Source organism: Poromitra crassiceps (assembly GCF_964638095.1).
Source record: "Poromitra crassiceps genome assembly, chromosome: 9".
Classification (NCBI taxonomy): domain Eukaryota; kingdom Metazoa; phylum Chordata; class Actinopteri; order Beryciformes; family Melamphaidae; genus Poromitra; species Poromitra crassiceps.
The window spans coordinates 31,724,914-31,732,238 of NC_139630.1; positions in this window are offsets into that span (position 1 = coordinate 31,724,914).

Here is a 7,325-nt window from a genome sequence, read left to right on the forward strand (position 1 = left end):
CAGTTTTCTTCAGATTTTTGTCTAAATCAAACCCATTCAGATAAAGTTAAATTGGCATGGGGGGGGGGGGGGGGTGTGCGTTCCCCCCTTATGTTGTTCAGATGATAGGGGGGATTTATAGACTTTGGGGGCTATTTTTTCAGCCGATAATTTGTCGGTTAAACCGACAAATATCTGCTCCTCCTGTCTGATAAGCGATAATAATTTCACACCCTTTTTGTATTTAACAATGGAAGTTAACCTGTAGTTTTTGCATTTATGCACACCTGAGTCTAGATTACTATGGCTTTTGTCATTGTGTTTTATTTGTAGACTAAGCAGCCATAGGCTTTGGGTTCTATCAAAGCCTTTACTTTTTTGTATTGAGTGATAGCATACACTTTACTAAAACACTCATGTCTGAAGTGTTCTTTGTTTTGGATTCACAATAGTGATGTCAGTTAGATTTGGTTAGGTCAGAGCTATGGAATATTAAATCATCCATCTTTGCTCACTATATCCGCCTTTCTTACTGTCATGTTACCTGCAACTAAACCTGTTTGAATTTTCATTGGGGACAGTTCTATTGAAGTGAATGGGCAGGCTTGGAAAGTCCCGCTATAAACCATTATCTGTGTCGTTTCACTTTTTATTGAAAATGCTTCTAACAGATAAAAGTACCAAATAAAAGAAAAGATGGATGTTTTTATGTAAATGTGCGTGTTTGTTTTCCTTATTATTGGTTTCCAAACGGATCATGGCTCTGTCTAGCGGCTGCGCTCAACTCAAGCTGCTGTTTGGTCCAAAATAGAGCTAGATTAGCTAAGTACTGTAGGCCTACATCATGATAGGCTACATGACCGAACAGGGCATCAGTCAATATCACATGTTTTCTTTCATCGGGTGGAAGCGTTTTTCAATCAAAGGTGAAACGACACAGATATTATGATTTATAGAGGGCCTTACTTTGACTTACTGCCAAAAGAAGTTAAGTAGGCTATAGCCACTCTTACAATATACAGTATAAAGGAAATAGCATGCATAACAATGTAAAATGTGGTGCTCTGAACATCAATTGGGAACATACACAGGCTGCTTCCTCTCCTCCGTTAAATCAATGATATCAAAAACTGCTGGCCTTTCATCACTGTTGATCCAAGTTTATTTGTTATAGAAGATATCAGGCAGTTCAGATTACACGGTCATTGGTGCACATGTGCTTCGTGAGCTCTTTGGAGAAACACCATAATCACACAGTGTCACAGCCAAATTCATACTCAGGGTTTTGTTTACACCAGTGTTGAGTAACACAAGTCATATGCAAATCATCCATTCTTCAAATACATTTGAAACTGATGTCATTGTTTCGAGTTTCAGTAGCTTCACTGACCGTTTCAAATAGGGCTGGGCGATATATTATATAATATGGATATATTGTGATCGACTAGATATATATGGAAACTCTACTTATTATCAGCCTCTTCTGGCTGAGTAAAATGAACAATGGTTGTCTTACTTGCTCATCATATCCATATTACTTATTGATTACACATTATTGATTACTAATGATCATTTCTGAGTCTCTCAAATTTTTCAAACGTGTAAATATCTCATGAAAGCACGAATACTACTCACCCCCAAAATATCCTCACATTATCGATATCGACTCGAGGTATTCGGTCTAAAATATTGTGATTTTGTCAATATTGCCGGGCCCTACTTTCAAAACGATGCTCTCAATCCAGCCTGAACCACATTTCCAAAAGCAATATTTCCACTGTCGGGCAAAGTGGAGCATCCCATGTCTAGGATCAAAATGAGATAATCATAAGACAAGACCAAATGGCACGATATGAATACTTACATAACATAATGAGGTATACACTATTCACTAAAATTCCATTATTTTCCAAAGATGTTTCTGTACACAGCATTCTCCAAGAAAACACCCATTTATTTCTTTTGAAAGCACAGCCGAGCTTGCAGGCTGTTATCCCTTGCCAGCAGCGTGTAAAGATGGCTGCATTCTTGCTGTAGCCTATAGGGGGCAACAGAGTCCTAGAACTGTTTGTTAGCCCTGTTTGTCCCCTAGCACTAACTGCAGAGTTTCATCGCGGCTCAGCTAGTCACACAGTGCGTAACATTTCCCACCAGGAAAGAAACCGTTGAACAGGCAGTGAGCGCTTATTTCTGTGAGCTGGTGTTTAAAGGAACAGTTGATCCTAAATTCAAAGATACATATTTTTCCTCTCACCTGTAGTGCTATTTATCCATCTAGATCGTTTTGGGATGAGTTGCCGAGTTTTGGAGATATCGCCCGTAGAGATGTCTGCCTTCTTTCGAATAGCCTACAATGGAACTGGATGGCGCTTGGTTTGTGGCACTCAAAGCACGCAAAAAATACATTTTCAAACGAAATACACCTGCCAAATTGCACAGGAGGAAGCGTGCTAACATTACAGCTAAGCTAACGTTACAGCTAATGAACGCTTCCTTCTGCCTGGTCTCACCACCACACAGAAGGAAGCGTTCACACCAAAACGATCTACCTCACACCAAAATGATCTAGAATAGATGGATAAGTAGCACTAAGAGAGAAAATATGTATTTTTGATTTTGTGGTGAACTATACCTTTAAAGCTGCAAGATGCGATCATGTGTACCCTATTTTATTTTTTCTGATTTTCCCATTTTCTGCCCAATTGTACTTGGCCAATCTTTCTCCATGCTGCCCCAGTCGCTGATCCACCCTTTGCCGATCTAGGGAGAGCCGAGACTAGTGGTCCGTTCCTTTAAAACTGGGAAACGTGAATGTGACAGTTGAATGACGTCACACCCAAGTTGTCGACGTTCCATTTAAACAGTCAATCAACAGTTGATATCAATGCATTTCATGGTAGGCTATTTTGCACATATGCAGCAACATGTCAACACAGAAGTTAGACAGTGCTGTGTGTACAGCTGATTTAATGAGACACAAAAAAGACAGACATGCTAATAAACAGTAGCCTATTTACTACGATTTTAACTACTGTTGATGCGCAGAGCAGCCATCTTGGATTTTTGAGGCCGGGGCTGCTGAGGCTCCTCCGAGTTTGGCAGAGAAAATCCGAGCACTGGTGACGACACCATCGGAGCTGATGACCTTTGAACCATCACATTCCCATTGCCCAGTTTTAAAGGGACGGCCCATAGCGCCATGCTTCCTCGGACACATGCACAGTTGCTAGCCGCCTCTTTTCACCTGACAGGGGGAGCTTCACCAGCAGGATGTACCGTAGCACGTGGGAGGATTACGCTATTCCCACCAGTTCCCTATCACCCCGACCGGGCGCCCCGACCGACCAGAGGAGGCGTTAGTGTAGCGTCCAGGACACATACCCCCAATCCGGCTTCCCACCCGCAGACACCAGCCAATCGTGTCTGTACGGACGCCCGACCAAGCCGGAGGTAACACGAGGATGCGAACCTGCGACCCTCGTGTTGGTAGGCAGGGAAATCTACCGCTACACTACTCTGATGAGATTGTATCCCTCAAACCAAATCTGAGGATGTTTTTATTCTTAGGTCTGATTTTGTCCAGAATTCCATGACTGTCTGTACTGGAGAGATACTAGAGAAACACTACAGTAGTCTATGTCATTATACGTTCTAAATGGTCTTGTAAATCAAATAATGGCAAAGTTAAACAAAGCATAAATTTGCTGGGGACCTCACGGAACTCCCTGAAGGACCCCTGGTGGTCCCCGGACCCAACATTGAGAACCACTGCATCCTGCTGCTGGAGAGAAGAACCACTGCATCCTGCTGCTGGAGAGAAGAACCACTGCATACTGCTGCTGGAGAGAAGACCGGCCCTTTTTTGAAATCATACAATGTGTGTTTGAACAGTTTTCAAAGGTCAAAGAGTCGTGACAATCAAGCAATGCTGTCAGGCAAGGAAGGGGGGGGGGGGGTGGCAGTAATGTGGACTTGGCTTCAGAAGTGTTTTTGTCAGTCAGCAGAAGGGCACGGCATTGAGAAGAGATCAGCCTCTCATGTGATTTTCATCATCCTGCTCACTTGGCCTCAGATGTTTCCAGGAAGAGCACTGGATCCAGCTAAAGCTCTGTTGTCAGACGGCCTGCTGCTTGGGACTCACAGCCAACATGAGCTGAAAGAGAGAGACCAACCGTTCGTTAGCAGTCTCGCAGTATAGCCAGCCGTAGATAGATACAGTATCTACCGTCGCTGGAAGCATGCTGACGTAAGACGTTGGGTCTGACCACGTGAGACTAGCTCGTTATGAACCAGGGCTTTACTCTCTCTTATGTTTACCATCCTTCTTCTCCAGATGCTTCTTCGTCAGAGGAACACACAGGAACAACCCAGTCACCAGAATACAACATTGTCAATATAAATGTAAATTTTAAACAAAACGTCGGCGAAATACGTTTCTAAAACGTGGCATTTTACACCTACAATCTCAACATAAATCTGATACAAAACAGCGGTTAATTTGAAAACCTTGCTGCCTTTCCCAATGTCAAACGCAAATAAACCAACTTTGTAAGCAAATTTGGTTATGCAAGTAAAACGACTTGGTTTGTTTAGGTAACAAAGCGACTTAAGCGGTTATGGTTTAGGCAACTAAAGCAACTTGGTGAAGGTTATGTGGTTTTTTGTTGGGTTAAAACCAAAAGCATAAACACGGAGTCGAACATGCGCTCTCTAGCTTGTAAGACGGAGACGTGACAATGACATACTTCAACATGGCTATGATGACGTGTATAACGTTATCTAGAAATGTGATATGCAACGTATTTTGGTTCAGAACAATGTCGACATTTTATTCACACTGCTGCTCCTGTGTCACCTTGCATCAGCACTAATTCTGGTTATTTATTTAATTTGTAATTACAGGCTAATTAAGATGTCAAATCTCTCAAATTGAAATGGTAGCCTACTGTATATCAATTATCTTCTGCTTGGCTTGTCAACATGAAGATTATCATCTGGATTTACTGCTGTAGCATAGAGAGCCAAAGTTACGCCCACTTCCTGCTTCAGCACACGAACCAGCGCCAGAAAAAAAGAGTGGCGGTGAACGGCGAAAGACAATATTTCTTTGATCCCGTTTGAATTGTGCCCTGAAGTACACATGTGATGTTTGTCAATTTAAAAGATAACTTTGCAAGTCAAGAAAGTCGCAGTTTGTCATGAAACTGAAACGTAACGTTTAGTTTTGTATGAAACCGTTCAATCAACTACATCTCTACAATCTACAGTACATCACACCAACACCAACATGGCTTGGCGGGAGACAAAGTTATGATGTCACATACTACGCGACTGGTTGTGTGTAGTCTTTCTAATTTCTAATTTATACTGCAACAGTTTTACGACAAACTGCGACTTTCTTGACTTGCAAAGTTATCTTCTTAAATTGACAAACATCATAGCGGGTATGTGTAGTTCATGGCACAATTCAAACGGGATCAAAAGTCTCGCCGTTCAGTTTCACCACCACTCATATTTTTTCCAATGCTGGTTCGTACAGGGCCCCACCGGAAGGGAAGTGACTTTGGCTCTTTATACTACATGTCCAGAAACAGACTTCCTTTTTTGCCCATGTGAGGGAGCTAGATGCTGAAAAATGCCTCCTCTGTAATGTTGAAAATTTTGAAATAGATCAAATATGACATTATGCAAAACATGACCATAAAAATGTGATTATAACACTCGCTGGTGGTACATTTGCAAAACATCTTCTGCTTCTGAATTGTTTTAAATGCTATATTATTAATAGGAGCAGCCCTTGTTTTGATCTTCTTCTTCATTAATTCATTAATTAATTAATTCATTCAAACAGATTCATTTTCTGACATCTTGGTGTGATAAAATGCAAAACTCAACAAAACATTCTTCCTGATGTTTGAGTCGGTCTTTAGGGAGTTCATCATCATCAGTCACATTCAGATTTCTTTTGCAGCAACTAGATCCTTATGGCAGTGGTTCACAAAGCGGGGTCCTTGAGGGGGTCCCCAGCAAAAAGGGGAATCATTTATTTTCGCTATAATTATATCCGTAAGTAACAGAAATGACAGAATGTATGACTATTCTGGCCATGGGTTTCATACACTTCCTGTAATAAAACATCTAAAAAAAAAATCATATCAGATGAGGGAGCCATGGGACAAAATCTTATCAAATGGGGGTCCGTGGTCTAATTTGTCTCAGTTTAGGGGTCCTTGACGTGAAAAAGTTTGAGAACCACTGCCTTATGGGAACAAAGACCAAGACAAACATGACCTGTCTCCACTTTTTTCCACTTTCGGCGGTGCCAAGAAGGAAACATCGATGGAAATGTTTCTTGGCAACAAGAAATCTCTGTTTGATCAAAGCAACCATGTGCCCTGTTTTCAACGTAAAGGCTTTACGTCGGAAACGTTCAGCCAGCCTCAGCCAGGAAGGATGACATCATCACTGGTGACATCACATCATTAGGTAATTAGGGCAATCACCTCATTTAAAAATAAATCCGGCTCAGGTCACCCGCACGGGTGCTCTTTACACTTACTGAAAGTGTAAAGTTTGTAGGTTTTTGACGTACAAACACAAAGCTTGACTATATTGTTTCTCTCTTCACTTTGTTTCACACTTCAAATATCTTTTGCTAAATAGAAGGCTTAGAAGGCCTTTTTTGCACCAGCCATGGAAACATCAAATGAAAATGATATGAACATGTACAGTAGCTCTCCTGGTTGTGTCTGTGTGTTTAGTTGAGCAGCTTTTAGGACAGCAGCATGGGTTAATAGTATGGAGGCTTCCTAGTCCAGTGATTCCCAACCAGGGTTACGTGTACCCCTAGTGGTACTTGAGCAGCTTGCCGGGGTTACTTGGAAAGATTTGGGATTACAATTTATTTCCAAAATGATGAGGAAAAAAAATATTTCAAAATTCATTTCATAAGCCCATTGTTAAAATGGCATGTGCACGCCGCAACTAGTTCCCCCTGACAGCTGTCAACTGTCACATGACTGATAAATGGCTCAAAAACATCCAGTTGCTGTCGCTCCAGATTCAGGTTTAGGGGAGCCTGGTGACCAAAGGAAAAAGGAGGCCACGCCCACACACCATCAGCTCAGTGACAAATATCTTTTGTATGGATTTCTTTGTACGTCTGCATAATTATTACACTAAAAGTTATAGAACAAATTTAGGACCATCATCAACGGGCATGAGTGAGGGGGTACTAGTGGCATGGCAAAAGCGCTCAAGGGGTACATGAGACAAAAAAAGGTTGGCAGTCGATACTTACCTGTTTTTGCTCATAAAGTATAAAGTCACACAAAACCATGAAAAAA